Below are 17,835 nucleotides of genomic sequence, written 5' to 3' on the forward strand. Positions count from 1 at the left end.
GAAGGAGGGAGGGAGGGCAAGGAAAAAGATTTATCTTGCACAGAAATGGTCTGTTTTGTCTTGTTTCAGTTAGATGATGGTATTTGGGATTTAGACCTCTTGTGCCATTGATCAGATAACAAATGGGTTGCTCACCTTCTGTCATAAAATTTTATAGGTGTTTCTAGTTCCTCATATTCAACACACTGACAAACGCTTTTTTTTTTTTTTTTTTTTTTTTTTTGGTAGTGAAAAAACAGGGTGAACAAACAGAATGACCAGAGTCACAAAAATATTGTTTTTTTCTAAAATGTACTTCAAAGAAAAATAGTGACAATGAAAATATGAAACACTATGAAAAGGCCAAAATCCTGGGTCTTTCCAAACTACTGGCCAGATTCTTACTGAGTGACTAAGAACCCACACAGTATCTTTATAGATCTCTTGCCAAAAACAAAGAGATAAATTCTTTTCATTCTCTATTCACTTTTTGAAGAACTGAACAAGCAGAAACTTTTCAAGCAGCTATAAGATTGCGCTGAAATCTTTTTTTAAAAAAGCCTATAATACACAGAAAATATGTTTCTTGTTTTAACGGCCTATCAGATTGTAGGGTACAACTTACAAGACAGGACCTGGAGTTTTTCAGAACCTAAGTATTTATTTGATCATGTTAGGATATTTTTAATAATCTTATTATCATTGAAAATAATGGAATCACAAATAAAAAGAATTGTCTCTGTCCGTTGCTGCTCCTTTGCTCCACAGGTGAAACCCTCTTTGAGTTCTCACTTGTGGATGAGTGATCGGGGGACTGCACTGGAGGACTGTTTTTAATCGAAGACTAAAAATCCAGCTACTTCTCTCTGTTAGATCATACTTGTTCTCCATATAATGAAGTTATTTATCTAATTTCATTTATAAGACAACTGAACTTTTGGAAAATGGCTGTGGTTCTTTTATAAAAATTAATTGATAGCATTCATTTAAGTCTAACTTCTGAATTTTTAATTCCAGAATTACTTTTATGCACTTTAGGTAACATAGTTTTCCCTTTATTGAGAAATATAATATAATTTCATTTATCATTTTAGCTCTGAGGGATGCCCTTAAAATAAGTTATCCTTTATTAAGTTATCCCCGACAAGTTCTTTGACTTTTGGTTACTTTAGATAAGGAATTATCTAAATAATTTCTCTTTTATTCTTTATTGTCTAAATAGCTTATCCTAAATAACCTATCCTTTATTGTTATCCCCGACAAGTTCTTGAATTTTGGTTACTTTCCATTTTATTTAGGGAAAACAATCAGTTTTGCAAACAGTTTTTGTTATTAGACAGAGTAAAGAGAGATATACAGTATATTGTAGGAGAAAGTAGCACATCTGACTACTAAACACTGGAAAGTAAGGAAGGGGTGGTCCAGGAGATAGCTGTACCGCATGCCAGGTCAGCACCCTCAGGTCTAAGATCTTACACAGATCCCTGGTATATCTGACCTCAGTTATGAATAAAAATAATGGTGAAGGAATTAAGTGAAAAGCTAGTGTAACAGATGATTTTTTAAGTATTACATGAGAGATAACACTAAAAATTTCCACAGACTTTCAAATCTTTGTGTAGACTTGTGTGATTTATCTATGACTAAACAGAAAAAAAATGACAAAGAAAATGAAATCCTTGCATTATATCATTATATGCCCTTTCAAGTCTATGTAGAAGTGAATATATGCTTTTTTAAGCAATTATAGGAACAATGGTGAAAAGGGTCAATAATATTCCAATTAATATTTATACTTTATCTAATATAAAATTATACAATGAGTTCTAATAAAATACCAGAACTAGTGTCAAGAAATAATTTATTATTAATAATTTGGAAATTCACGAAGAGCCATATTCAAAATTGTGTCATCTGAAGCATACAAAATAACTTTAGTGTTCTTTAAGTAAACACATTTTATTAAAACAAAATATATTTAATTTTTTTAAACTTTCTATTTTGTATGTTTTTAAATTGAACTTTCAGGTACTACCATATAAAAGTCTATGAAATACAATTTAGAAATATTAGCATTCTGAAACTTTTTAATATTCATTTTTTTTACCATGAAAACAATATATTTTTATTAGAAAGAAGCGTGACAATAAACGAAATGATATTCAACCCCAGTACCTGTGGTACTATTTTTAACAGTGTGTTTTATGTATCCCTGAGGTCTGGTTCCCCAGAAACTATGCCTGCAATAGAATCAAGTGCGCATGATTGAGAGCGTGCTCTCAGGGCCAGAGAAGTAATAGGATAAGGCAGGGGACAGAGCCGAGGAAGTCTGTGCAATCCGCTCAAGTTCAAGTTGCTGATCTCATTGGGGACTCAGAGCATGGACTGTATCCCCTGTTTTGATCATGAAATGAGGCAATGGGGACTGGCAGTTGTACTGTGTATAATTCAGTCATTGAAAGCAGGGTGCCATCGGAGGAGGGAGTTGTAATTCTGGGGAAAACTCCTCCTACTTTGTGAAGGACAGTTCTTCAGAGAAAGTTGTCAGTGGTGAGGTGTCAATAGTCTGTGCCCGCAGCAGCCCCAGTGTGGATGCACTGGCTCAGTAAAAGTGTTAGATATAGAAGGGACACCTACAGCATTCACTATACTCTCCTTTCAGAATTAAAAATTTAATATTACATTATCTACATGGTAATATTACACAGTAAGCATTATTTTAATTACTTCTTAAAACATTAACAATATATAATGAATGTCTTCCCACGTTAAGAAGCTTACATCTGCTCTCCATCTATGAGCCTGTCTCTGTTTTGCTTGTTCAGTTTGTTCATTAGATTAGGGGGATGGAGGGATTGAGCAAAAAGAAAAAAGGACTCATAGACATGGACAACAGTGTGGTGATTGATCGGGGGAGGGTGGTATAAGGGGACTAAACAGTAATGGGAAAAAATACAGTAAAGATTAAATTTAAAAAATCAGTGCATGAATTTTATATATACTTATAACCTTGGAAACGTTTTAAAATCCTCAATAAAATATACTTTAAAATATATAAAACAGAAATTTATATAATGAATGCATTATATAATAAGTATAGATAATTACATCTATTAGATTATTTTCAGATTTCTCTGTCTTTGAGATGGGAAATATATCTTCATTTAAATATCTGTTGTCTCAGAAGGTATAAGTATTGAACTATTGTTATTTTTTATTTTTTTTTATTGTTCAAATACCTTTGTCTCCATTTTCCTGCCACCACTTTCCCCTGCCCCACCCACCCCCACCTCCCACCCTCAATCCTTCCCCACTTTATGAACTATTGTTTTAACTTTGATACATTTTCATGTGTTGTATTTATTCACTTCCCCTTGCTACCACCCTATATTACTCTTTTTGAGATAATTTTTTTCAGTTAGTTTTCATGGCTTAGTCTTGGTCAAGACTGCAAAAAATCTAATTATGTCATTTTATTGCTGATATTTTAATTTAGGAACTTAAATTACATTTATGTCAGCTTGAATTATGAAGAAAATAAAGTTAAATTATTCCTGATTTGGAGAATTTGGATAAAGAAATTTTAACTAGTCAAACTGGTTTTCTCAGGGAAAAATAAGTTTTTTTCTTTACATGTTGCAGAAAATTTTCTAGTTTTACACTTTTGTTCAATAACTTCATAATGGACAACTATTTGCCCCAGATATTTTGTGTCTACAGTAATAAAAACATATGTCAGAGTTGATATACAGTTAATGTTTTCAAATATAGCTTTTATTTCTATATTTTTCATGTTTAATACAACTAAAAATTTATTTTATAGTTTTTATATAAAAAAGCTTGAATAGCTTTTCACCTTCTGCATATCTCATTTTGGTTCCTATTATACAATCACCCAAAATTTATTAAGCTTCTATGTATAAATCACTGAACCAGAAGCTGTAGGAAATTGGAAAGTATTCCTTGTCCCTTACTTCAAGGATCTTAAAATCTAGGTGTGGGGAAAGTTAACAATGTAGGAGGAAATAACCTCTTAGAGTTGAGATAACAAGACAATCTATTGCCAAAGGAGTTGTAAGAAAACTTTTTTTTTTAAATTTTTTCATATGAGAAGTGAGCATGATTTAGAAAAGTTTCACTGAACAGTAGAACTTGAAGTGATTTTGAAAGATACGTAGAATTTGTCAGACCACAGAAGAGAAAGTTTTCTAGAAAGAGGGTAATCAAGGCAGAGAGGTCAAAAACTCGAGCAGAATTCTGAGTAATATTTAAGAAGTTGCTATGATACATTAAATCAAGTCAGATCATGTAATTTGGAAGAAAGAGTTGAAGGGAGGAAATAGGGAAGGAAGGGAAGAAGGAGAGACAGAGAGAGGGAGGGAAGAAGGAAGGAAACTCCTTTCAGCAAGGGTGAAGTAGTATGTGTGCATCAGCTTTGCAGTGGCTAATCAGGATGGCTGAAGAGAAAGAAATAAATGCTAAATGATCACACAAAACACTTGTGTGTCATAACTGAGGCTTTGCAGATCAGACGAAAAAGAGACACCAGCATGACCAGAGTTCTTGGTCTTGTGCTCTCAGGATAGAGTACACAACAGACTTGCTGACCAGGAATATTGGGGAAAGGTATCTGAATCAGCATTCTGCATAGCCCAGTTCATTTTCCCAACAACTTGCTATTCTGTTCCATAACTAGTAGCTCACCTGAAAGAAAAGGATTCTATTAAAGATAAATAATACTGCCAGAAAAAAAAAGGTGGCAAGAAATGCAACAGAAAATGACAAACAAAACTACATATCAGAAAAAAAAATTATGGTAAAAAGTTGAACATGAATCAAACATTTCTTTATTAAAATAGTAGACATTAAAATATAAACTTTTATAAACAATAATTAAAAAATAGGCACAGCATATCCTATTGAAAGGAAAAAGATGGAAAGGGAAATAGGAAAAAATGAAAGAGACATAACACAATTACAGGGAAAAAGCAAAGGAGAAACAATGAAATGTGAAACGCATATATTACCAACACAATCACAAACATACAGAAAGTGGTTGAAAGGCATAGCAAAATAAAATGGCAAAGAACAAAGATTAATAATTAGAAAAATAATACACAAAAGACAGATAAAGAAAAGCCCACAAATGTAAAACGGAAAATCCTAGGAAACTGGGGGGAAATTTTTTTTAAATATAATAGAAGAAACCCTCTAATAAAGGAAGAACTCAACCTTTTTCATGTTTGTATTAAAATGTTGCCTCCAATAATGACCCCAATTTATATAAGAAAAACATCTAAATTATAAATAAATAACTGGGGAGAGGAAAATTGGAATCCTATTCAGCAGTTGACAAGCAGTTAATGCAGGTCCACTACAAGCATTTTAGATATGCACCAGTGTTTCTCAGATTCTGGTTTTGCAGCTAAAACTTTCATGAGAAAGCTTCCAAGAAGTATTGGAGAGCTGGAGAACTGAAGTATGTAAGTAGTATTCTCAACAGGGATTAGGCCATGCTCAATTAGGTTTCACTCCTCTCTACTGCACATATCTAAAGAGATAATAGAGTTCTGACAAATATTTCTTGTTTCTTCTTCTTCTTTTATTTGATACACACTTCTAGAAATCAGTGACATCACCTAGCTCCCCTTAGAATGTTAATGAAGCCATATCCTACTTTCCTTTCTAGAACTAAGTAAAAGAGTAGAATTAAGAGCCATTAAAATAGCAATTCATTTCTGAGGTCATAGGAAATATTTCTTTATAGCTTAATTTCATTAGAAGATAGTTTAAATTTAATATATAAATTATATAGATTATGTATTCAGTATCTAATTACACTGATGAGTTTATGCAAATGAATTCAGCATTTCCACATACACTGTTGGATATATTACAGAAATGTATCCAACATTTCCTATCGTATCTCTATTTTCATGCCTCCTCCATCAAGGTCACACACCTCATTTTTAACTTTTAATAAGTCCTGGTTGGCTGTTGACATGCAGAGCGCACTGTTTGAATCCAAAAATGGTACACTGTGAAATAGTGGTTATTTCTTTATTTGTGATGAGAGCAAGTAATGGCTCAGAAGTCAGAGCCAAGAGCCCAGAGCCAAGAGAATAATGAATCAGAACATTTTTCTTTCTTTCTTTTTTTTTTAAATTTTATTTTAATTTATTTTATCAAATACATTTATCTCTGCCTCCCCCCACACCACTTTCCCTTGCCCCCTCCCTCCTTCCCTCCCTCAGTTCTTCCCCTTTGGTTTTGTCCATGAGTCCTTGCTATATGCTCCTTGACTTTCCCCTTCCCTTCCTTTTCCCTGCCCCCCTCCCTCCTTCCCTCTTGTCTCTGTTGATTTCTTCAGAACATTATTCTCAGTGGGAAGAGCTGCTCCCTAATCACGTAACATTCCCTAATCCCAAAGTAGGGAGCTCTGAAAATATGTACCTAACAAGATTTCAGAATTGTTATGGATCAGTGGTTCTATGCACCTTCCATTTCTCCCTTTCTTGAATAGTAGAGTCTATTATAATTATCTTACTGGGTTTAGGATGCATGTGTAGGGGTGGGGTGGGGAGATGAAATGACTTGTCACATTAGTTCACAAATCAAGAAGCTGTGCCTGAGCAGCTGCATCAGAATAACCAAACCTGTGGAGACTTTTCCACATCTGGAATGATTTAATGATGAAAATATGGGCTTTGAGCTAAAATTGTAATTGAATGAGACGTTTGGGATCTCAGGATGGGGATTGCATTGCTGTGACCAGAGACTTAACTATAGTTGTTTATTTTCAAAGATGACCCTCCAGCAATTCCTATCATCTCTTTATCTGCATGCCTCCTCGATCAAGAAGTACAGTCCATTTCTCAATGAATCTGGGATGGCCTTTTGATTTACTTTGATCAACAGGATGCTATGGAAATAATGCTGTGCATTTGGGAACCTCGGCTTTGAGAGGCCTGGCAGCTTCTGTCTTTGTTTTTTTTTTTTTTTTTTTGGTATATTCTTGCTGTTATTAAAGGGATTGTAGCCTAGTCTACTGAATGATGGGAGACTGTGTGGAAACAGAGGCACAACCATCCCAGTGTCCTAACTGAGCCTAGCACCCGTCAAGTCAGCCGAATTCAGCTACATGACTAAGCTCAGAAAGACCAGCAAAAGAACCACCCAGCCAGAATTGTGAAAAACAAAACATTAAACTTGCTTTAGGTCATTAAATTTTGGAGTAGTAGGTTACGCAGCAATGAGTAACTGGAACAGTAAGTATTCCCAACTAGATTTCAGACATTTTTAGTCAAGCCTGGGAAACTGGTGAAATAGAGCTAATGTGCTGCCATTTACAAATTTTTTTTGGTTAAAGGAAATGAATCAAGAGGTTTGCAATATAGGAAGAAAGCAAAGGGAGAGGCTGGAAAAACCACGAAAAAAAAAAATAAAGAACATTGTCTGTCCCAGATTTGTGCTGTAAACTTAGACTCCTGACAGGGTCCCGTGATCAGAGAGGGTTACAGAAGAAAAGAGAGGGTACTTAGAAATACAACCTCTTGCCAGTGTTACAAAGAGTAACTTGGAAATTGTGCCAGTTGGGCAGGCATTCTCTCATTTTGAGTGCAGAACAGGATCAGAGCATTACTCTGGCTCTTTGGACATTCTCCACTTTCTGGGTGTTGGGAGTATAACACCCAGATACATAAGTCATTCCTGCCATGAGTAGGTAGGCTGGGAAGTGGAGGTATGAATTCTGTGGCTAACTTCATGGAAGTATTAGAGAACAGGCATGAGAATTTTCTCCATGAACTCCCCAAAGTCCACTCCCCCTCATTGTCCTAGGATAAGTTGGGTCAGATTTTGAGGTGATTTCATGAGCATGTGGGCAATGGAATGGTGAAATTTGTTTATTATTCACATGACCTTATTTGAACCTATAGGTTAGTGATTTCTAGAAAAGTTCAGGCCACATCATAATAGGTGAGTGTGTGTGTGTGTGTGTATGTGTGTGCAGCGTGTCCATAAAAAGTCCAGCCATTGTTAATATAAGGAGAATGGTTTGCATGACATCAATGTAACCTGGCAGCCAAGGAGAGTGGACTGTAATGCACATGTGTGAACGATGATGACTTCATTGTACTAGTAGTGGGGGTGGTAGATGCTGTTGAGTGAGCATGTATACTGTGTGACCATTGCATTCAAAATGACTGAGCGAGTAAAGCAACGACTCTGCCTCAAATTTTGTGTTAAGCTTGAACATTCCTCTGTGGAAGCTATTCAGAGGATTCAGAAGGCCACAGCTGTGGGCAACTATTGATTGGCAGCTTCATTATAACAACACACTCATTCATACATCACGTTTCAGGCAGAGTTTTTGGTGAAACATCAAATCACCCAGGTAACTCAGCCGCCCTATAAATCAGATTTGTCACCCTATCACTTCTGGCTTTTTTCAAAACTAAAATCACCTTTGAAAGGGAATCAATTTCAGATTGTGGATGAGATTCAGGAAAATATGACAGGGCAGCTGGTGTCATTGGGAGAACTGTGTGAGGTCCCAAGGTGCCTACTGTGAAGGGGACTGAGATCTCATGTCCTATGTACAATGTTTCTTGTATCTTGTATGTTCTTCAATAAATGTCTCTTTTTTTCATATTACATGGCTGGATACCTTCTGGACAGAACTCGTATGTACATATATATGTTTATATTTAATTTATGTTATATGTTTATAATATAATATACAATTATGTACATACTTGTATTATTTTCTGCAATATCAAATTTCTTTCATACACATTATTTTCTTTCTTCTCCTTTTTTTGTAATCCTCACCTGAGGATACATTTATGAATTTTACAGAGAAAGTAAGGGAGCGAGATAGAGAAACATGGATGTGAGAGAGAAACATTGATCAGTTGTCCCCCATAAAGGCCCCAACCAGAGAGCAACACATAACCTAGTTATGTGCCCTGACTGTGGATCACACCCATGGTCTTTCAGTTTATGGGAGGACACTCCAGCAAACAGACCAGCCTCGCCAGGGCCCACATTATTTCTTTGAATGGCCTCCTAACAACCCTGTGAAGTATGTAGGACATTATTATTTTATTCACTTTAACTGAGAAGTAAAATCATCTTAAATAAGTGATAAGGGGCTTTCCCAAGATTATCGAATAAAAGTGATAGAACCAGGACTTGAATGTAGCTCTCCTAATTCCAGTAATCAGTGGAGGATCAGTGCTTATATGACAGATTGGATATATTTATATAATATATGAGTACTGACTTCCAAATTTTTTATCTATATGGATATAAGTATATACATATACATGTTTGTACATTTATTCACATATGTAAATTTATTCTACAGACATATATCTTATCACAGACTTAAAAATACATATAAAAACAAAATATTATTGGGGTATAAATTACTATCCTATAAAAATATAGCCCCACAAAAATCTCTCAATATATATGCTAACATAATATATTAAAATATTTTTGCTTACTCTTATATCCTCATTTCTCAAAATTTTTTCTTGCAAACATTTGTAATATAGTCTTTTTAGGTATAGTCACTACTGATATAATGTTGTCTAGCAAAAAGGTTATGCATCAATAGTTTCCACAGAAATAAGCTGTCATCAGCATGTTTCCTTATGAAATAATATTCATTAAAAATAAGATATTCTCTTAGCTAAAGTGACAGCTCATCACCTTGTCAATTTTCTATAATAATATACACTTTACAATACAGTACTAACAAGACACAAGGTAGCATTTCAGTCACCCCCTATAGTGTCAAAATGGAGACTAGATATACTGCATTCAAAGAAGAGATGCCAATTAAATGTACTCTCTCTATAGTCAGTGCTCCACTACCATACTATAATGTGATCTGTATCCTTGTTATCCAATATTAGATACTAGTGTTCCACCACTTTTAGTTTCTCTCTTTTTTTCTCTTTCTCTCTCTCTCTCTCTCCTTTTTAACTATTAACCCCAGGCATACTGTCAAAACTACTACAAGACTTGGCAGGGGGAATTTGCCAAATAAGGGACTAGTGAGACCTAAACCCTAGGCATATATACTGGATTGTAGAAAAATAAAAGCAGAACATTTATCATACAAGAAAAAGCATAATATGTAAGATGAATATATTTGTAGTCTGTCACAAATACATGGAATCTTTATCACTGGTTAGCTATCTGACTTTATGCAAATAATTAACTTTTAATGCCTCAATTTCCTTTTATTAAAATGTGATATTAATTCCACCTCATTGGGAGGGTGAATGATTAAAGGGGATAATGTATGTAAAGGGTTTAACCTAGAGCCTGACACTAATAGGAGCATAATAAATGTTAGCTCTATCCAGGTACTCATTTTAAAGATGTCATTCTGTTGGGAAGTCAGTTCTCAACATTATTGTTGCTCCTCTGCATGCTTTAAGAGTTTTTTGTTTTTTGACAGTTTGACTGCATGTACCTACTTGTGTTTTCTTTTGTATTCAAAGGAAATTCTTGCATTCAGTTAATTGCATCAACTGAATTTGAAGTCTTTCATCTCCTTTAAAAGTCTCAAAATTATCATTTAAAAAATCGCTTCTCTCCTATTCTTTCTCCTTTGCATCTAGAACTCCAATTATACCTATGTTAGTCTTTATCACTGTCTATTATCACTTATGCCCCTTTCTGTATTTTCAATTCTTTTTAAAATTCTATGCTTCAGTTAGGTTTAATTTGCTAGTAAACTCCCATATTACATTTTCTTCTCTAACATTTTATTATGAAAACATTCAAATATACAGGAGAGTTGAAAGGATTTTACACTGAATACCCATATACCACCAACTAGATTCTACCTTAAAATTATATTATACTTGCATCATCACATATCTGCCTATCCATCTCTTTGTCCACTCATCAATCCATCTTACTGTTTAATACTTTTCAAATTAAAATGCTGACATTAGCACACTTCCTTCTAAACACCTCAGCGTATATACTGTTAGCTAGAGTACAGTATTTGCATATAGTTTTTGTTTTGTTTGAGGTAGAATTTATATACAGCATCCAGCAGAAGAAAGCTTTGCTTGAGTGTGGTTGGTAGGGTATATGAATGCCTCTCATGAGATGGACAGCAGTTTTAACAGTTCACCTAAAATGTCATATGGTGTGCTTGAGTGTGATATTGTTATGTTACAGAATTACATGCTTATGATTTTGAATAAAAGATTTTGTAATAAAAAGTGGTGTTTTTTGTGCTGGACCCTGTGCAATGAAATGTATAAATCATAAATATTCATTTTCTGAGTTTTGATAAATGCAAATACTTCTGTAACTGAACCCCCTATCAATATATAGAACATTATCATCACTGCAGAGGGTTTTCTTATGCCTCTCCCCTGTCACTCCCAAACTTCCACACCCATAAGCATGCATTGTTCTTATGTTATCCACCATAGAATAGAACTTCATAAAAAGTGAATCATATAGTATGTATCTTTCATATCAGGCTTTTTTATACAACCTAAGGCTTTTGAGATTCATCCATATTATTAACTATATTGGTAGTTGTATCAATTTCCTAGGATGGGCATAGAAAACTACCAAAATCTGAGTGGCTTAAAACAACAGAATTTTATTGTCCCACAGTTTTGGAGACTGGAAATCTGAAATCGAGGTGTTAACAGAGCCATGCTCTCTGTGATGACTACAGGGGAGAATCTTTCCTTGCTTCTTCTGGCTTTTGCTGTTTGCTAGCCACCTTTGGCATTCCTTCACTCGTAAATAATCGCTACAGTTACATGACTGTCTTCTCCCGGTGTGTCTTTACATTATCTTCCCTCTGTATGTCTGTCTCTGTATCCAAAGTTCCCTTTCTCATAAGGACACCAGTCCTATTGGATTAGAACATACCCTAAACAGCTCATTTTAACTTGATTACTTCTACAAGATATCCCACTTACAATAAGGTTACATTCTGAGGTACTGGGGGTTTAGGACTTCAACATATTTTGGGGGGTATACAATTCAACCTGTAACAATAGTTTATCCCCATTTGTCACTTAATAACATTTTGTTGTATGCACATTTTGGTTTATTTTTAGTCTATTCCATTGATGGACAACAGAATACATTTCAGTTCTGAGATCTATGACAAAGTTGCTATGCATTTTCTTACACAAGTAATTTTTTTGATCATGTGTCCATTTCTCTTAGTTACATATTTAGGAGGGAAATTTCTAGGTCATAGGGAAAGTGTATTATTTAATTTTATAAGAAATGGTCAGATCTTTTTCCAAAGTGGTTTTACCCTTTTGTACACCCACTAACAATGTATAAGAACTTTGGTTGTTCTACTTTGTCACTGTCACCTAAACATTGTCATTGTTGTAAGTAATTCTTTTATTTGTTTATCATATAATTGGTGGCAAAAGAGCTGAGAACAAACTGACCAAAAATCAAAAGTTACATTGCATTGGTACAGATGCTCCTCAATTTGGAAAACTCAGATTAACTGTTGATACAAAGGTGGGGAACAAAGCAAACAGCACAAAGCTGAGGAACAGCATGCCTCGGCGTGTCCTACCAAAAGAAAAAAGAAAAACATGGTAAAGCAATGGTAACAAATGAATCCTTTCCAGAAGGAAGGTGGCCTGTGTGTACAACCTGGAATCTGGAGGCTTTGGGGTAAGGACCATTGTTAGGCAGATGAGGGTTCAGGGTCACCAGGGTTTCTGTAGGCAGGGACAGTCCCCAATCAGGTGGTGGCCAGACAGACTAATACCCCATCACCAGTCTGTGATGGCTGGGGGCTGGCTCTCTCAGCTACAATAACCCAGGAGGATGGCCCCTCTACCACCTGATGTGACAAAATCTTCCAACGTCTTTCCACAAAGAACCAACTTATTCTGAATTTGATTTCTTTTCTCCCAAAAAGCAGAAGCAAACACATCATTGAAGCAGTGCCCACAGGTAGAGAGCTCCAAACTTGTGGGCAGTAGAAAATAAGGTTGCACTGGGCCACAGGGATTGTGAGTGTCTTCTTGACCCTCTTGGCTTCTGCCTCCCACCAAATCCTTGGGAACAGCCACCTTCCTGCCTTCTTCCTTCATGGCCAGCCCTGCCAGGGGCCCCTGGGGGTGCTGGGAGATTGATGAGCTGAGCTTACCACGCTGGGAAGAACTTGGATCCTCAGAACCCAGGGGAGGACCTCGAGCTGCCTTGCCTGACCGGTGCTCCTTCACCACCCTGAAATGCAGGGAAAAGCGGCTGGAAGCTAAAACTGAAAACAGAAGTCCTCCTGGCAGTTGAATAACAGGTGCTGATCTTTATCTCAAGTTGTGTTGGCTTGTTTGAAGTTAGGTTCTGAAGACTTCTCCCTTTTCCCAGGTCCACCAATTAATCAAGCTTTGAGAAACAAGGAAAGAGTATTTCTCAGTGCTCCTTTGAAATAATCTTTAAAAAACAAACCAGAAACCCCAAACACCATATTTTCTATAAATGAAAACCCTCTCAGAACACAAGCACAGGTGCTTTCACTGATTAAAATGGAACAGAACTGCCTCTTGGTGAGACCAGGGGTCTCCCACATCTCATCCACACAGGTGCTTTAGATGACATCTGCTTTCCTGAGCAGCTCCCTCAGAGGTGCGCTTCAGGGCCGGTTACCGCTTTTGTCCTTAGATGACAGAGCCCGGTCTCATCCTTCAGCTAATGCAGCATCTGTAACTCTGTCTGGCATGCCATCCATGTTCCTGGTCCGGTTGTGCAGGGTCGGGAATGACAATGGAGAGTCACGTCTGCGGGATTTTCAACTGGGTCTGGTGGATCTTATTGGTCAGCTCACCCATGACCCTGTTACTCCGAGAACACATGAGTCCAGGCCCTTTGCCTTGCTGAGCCAGGTGGTAGACGATGGTGGCCAAAGTCACTGTCTTCCCCATGCCTGGTGGTCTCTGGATCAGGTTTAGTGGTCTCTGTAGCACAGTTTTCACAGCTTAAACTTGAGAGTGGTTGAGATTCAGGAGCCCTCATATAGGAAGTGTTTAGGCAGCTGGCACTTGGTGATCACATTTACCTCATGGCCAAGCAGTTCGTGGTAGATGTGGCCTCAAACAGAGGTCTTGTTCAAACATTTCCAATGCACAGTTGCATCCTGTCGCATGAGGTTGACTTCCATACAAAATCCACCAGGAAGTTATGAGTCATCTGCACAGGTGCACCCTCACTGCTTTGCAACTCAATGACGATCTCATTGCCATGATAATCAGGGACCTTCATTACGTGGCTTTTCCCTTTCCATTTGGGTGTCAGGTCTCCTTTGTATCACTCATACATATCACCCGCTCCCCCACCCCCCCTTGAGCCACAAGTCTCTGAACCAAATTATGACTAATCCTTTCATTACCAGAATCAGTCTTAGGCAAATCAGTCTTGTTAAGGTACAAGCCCCACCTGTCCATGATGCTGTCTTGAGTCTGGGATTTTTTTCAGTTCCTAATTGTACTTGGCCTGCAGCTTGACCAGAAGGCCAAGGAGTATGCTGGTACTGGTACGAGCCCTGGAAATGCAGAAAGAAGTGCTGTAGTTCCTTGTCCATGTACCACCCCACTTTTCTGTGTCCTCCAAGGAGGCAAAAGGGTTTTTCCTCTGGGTCCCCTCCAGCTTTTTGGTCTGCCAGATGGTGATCTGGCAAGCCCATGACTGCTCCTGTTTAGAAGGGATCTCGATCAACCAGAAAAGATGCATTGTCCCCAGATCAGGGGCTGCCACTATAAGCTGTCCAAGTTGATGTCCTTGAGGTTGCTCTGACTGGAGCAGGGCTGCCTGCAAAGCAGCACTGCAACCAAGTCGGCCTAGACAGGAATAAAGCCAAAGAGGAAGAGTGGTGGCAGCCACCATTGGAACGTTTCAGAACTGTCTCCTCCAAGAGCCCATCTTTGTGCATTTTGCCTTACGAGGTGATTTAGAATGTAGCTGACAGAAGTGTGTCCACGTTGGTAACAGAACCACTTCTTGCTAGTAAAACAGTAAATCGTTCAAGTCGGCTCGTGCATTCCACAGTAACTACAGGCATGTACAGAGAAATCCTTCATATAATAGCTATATGTTCATCTTCGAAGCTCAACTCAGCTAACAGCCAGCTGGTCTTGACCAGACTGTCATCAATGGCGGGTCCCGAAGGATTCCCTGCGTCAGCCCATTTGCACTTGAAGCTGTCTGATCACTGAGCCCGTGTGGACAGGGCTTCTTGTGCTGCCACCTCCAGACTGCCGGGAGTCATCAGCGTCTGCCTAGGGAGAGTGAATTCAGGGAACTAATACTTGGAACCCTGCTTGTCGGTGGCGCCAAGCAGGTCAGCCTCCTCCTTGTCCAGGAAGGTGAGCATCTCTGAGCTGAGCCTTCGTGCCTCCGTGCCCGTGGTGCCTCCGCCTAGAGCGTGCTCAGACCCTCTCCGTGGTTGTAGCACTTGAGCCCGCTGGTGCACTGAGGCCTAGGCGGCCAGGCCAGGAGCCGCGCATGCAGAGCCTCCGCCACTGCTACGCCGAGCCCCTCAGGGGCAGCTTCTGCTTTCAGCACCCTGCAGGAACTGCCACCACCGTCACCTGTTGTGAGTAGTTTTTAAATTTTACCTATTCGGGCAGATGTGAGGTGCCCTCTATTGCATTTTTATTTCATATATTATTATTTTTATTTAGTTTTACAATTGCCTTTTTATTCATTTGATATAAATTCCAGTTTTCTGGTTAATTTCATCTTGTCATCTGTTATCTTTATTAATCACAGCTATTTTAAAGTCTATCTGAAAACCAATAAGCACATCATATGTCATCAGTTTCTTTGCTGTTTTTCCCCTTTATCTTTTACTTTGTATAGTTGGTAATTTTTTTTTTTTTTTTACTGACATGGAAATCATGTATAAAAATTAGAGGAGTCCTGGAAAATGTTATCTTTCTCTAGACAGGATTTCTTTAGCTTCTGGCAGGCAATTAGAACAGGCATGGATTATTTTAATCCAGACAGACTGAGCTAATTCACAGCTGGGTTTCAGTCTTTGCAAGCCTGGTCTCTTTTTAGCTTAACCTCACTCTTAGACTGTAGCCCTTCTATTCTGTGTCCAGTTGAATTCTTCAGGGTTGTTGTGGTGTTGTTTTTTTTAAATCAGAACTCCATCCTTTTAATGGTCCTTTAATCCCATTTTAAAAAATCTCCCAGAATGATAAAACTGACAGAAATTCTGTATAGATTCTCAAACTTTAGCAGCTACTTTCTGCCCTACTTCTATACTTCCTGATGCACATTATTTACAAATTGGCCAATGCCTCAAGAGGAAAAGAGGCTCAGACTATTGGGCTCAATTCTTTGAACCTTCTCTCTAGAATATTGACCTCTTAGGTCTTGGCTGTGTTGATGCCTTTGAATTCTAACTTCAGTCTTCTGAGGCCCATGAAATTGCTGAAGTTTTAAAAAAACTACTGACTGTTGAAAGCAAAAACAATAATGTAATGGCTTGAATTCAAATACTCATATATGACTAGGATACAAGAATTGAGTAGGGAGTAAATGAAATTACACCATTATGTAGTTCTTGGATTGTTCCTTCAGTAGTATTATAGTATTTGAATTCAGACTGTCATGAGTTAAGTGTGTATATTTCAGTCTTTAGGATAACCACTAAAACACACACAGCAGACAAACAGATACAGACACCTGGGTTATTAAAAAGTCAACAAACTAGATAAAATTGAATGATAAAAATTACTCTATAAACCAAAAAGACAATAGGAATAAATGAAAAAATGGTACGACTAACAGATGGGACAAATAGAAAACAAATTGAAAAAGAGAAATAAATGAGCAAATAAAAAAGATAGAATTAAACCAATCTAAACAAAACCATAATTACATTAAATGGAAATGCACTAAATACTCCATTAGAAAGTAATGAGTTATAAGACTGGATAAAAAGCAAGACCCATCTACATTCTGTAACATCTAAAATCACAAGTTAAATTTAAAAGCATGCAAAGAAATGTACCACAAAACACTAAGCATAAGTAAACTGGTTATCAAATGAAATATAAATCTATCGTATGACATAGCAATTCCATTTCTAGGTATTCAGTCAAGAGAAATGGAAACATACGTCCATAGAAACATGTATACAATAATTTTCATGGCAGACTTCATTTATAATAGCCAAAATTTGAATAGTAAAAATGTGAAACAATCCAAAGTTTCATCAATACCAAAATGAATAAAGAAATCATAGTATATTTATATAATGGAATACTACTTAACAATAAAAAGAATAAACTTTTGATTAATAAAACAGCATAGATAAATCTTGAAAATGTAATTTGTGTGAGTGAATCTAGATGCAAAAGAGTACTTATGTATCACTTCATTTCGCATAAGTTCCAAGAACAGGCAAATCTATTTCATGTTAATAGAAATCAGAAAGTGGTTACCTCTGGGGCAAAGCAAACTAATTGGAAAATAGGAAAGACAGAAATTTTGGGGGTGATAAAAATATTCTCTATATTAATGTGGGTGGTTGTTATATGGAGGTCTACAACTGTCAAAATCATGGAACTGTACACTGAAGATATATGCATTGTATTTTATATGACTTATACCTCAACAAAAGTTTAAAATACAGCATTACTTCAAAACAAGTCTGGACTAAGATATTATTTTATTTGTTTCTTTATAACAGAAGATAATAGATACATGCAACTTGTAAAAAAAGATTCTGAAGGTAGAGTGAGGCTTCTTGCTATCTTATTTTAGTGTGTCAGTCAGTAACATATAATTGAACACACAATTGAAACCACATTGACG

At 36.9% G+C, this 17,835-nt stretch overlaps 1 pseudogene; it reads right to left on the reverse strand.

Annotated features, from left to right (window-relative positions):
• Window positions 1-12,812: 12,812 nt before the first annotated feature.
• The window catches only part of LOC129083528 (regulator of nonsense transcripts 1-like), a 44,973-nt pseudogene continuing 39,950 nt past the window's right edge, over window positions 12,813-17,835 (reverse strand).

The sequence above is a fragment of the Pteronotus mesoamericanus genome, unplaced genomic scaffold, assembly GCF_021234165.1.
Source record: "Pteronotus mesoamericanus isolate MK-2021 breed Mesoamerican mustached bat unplaced genomic scaffold, CSHL_Meso_final scaffold_167, whole genome shotgun sequence".
NCBI classification, from domain to species: Eukaryota; Metazoa; Chordata; class Mammalia; order Chiroptera; family Mormoopidae; genus Pteronotus; species Pteronotus mesoamericanus.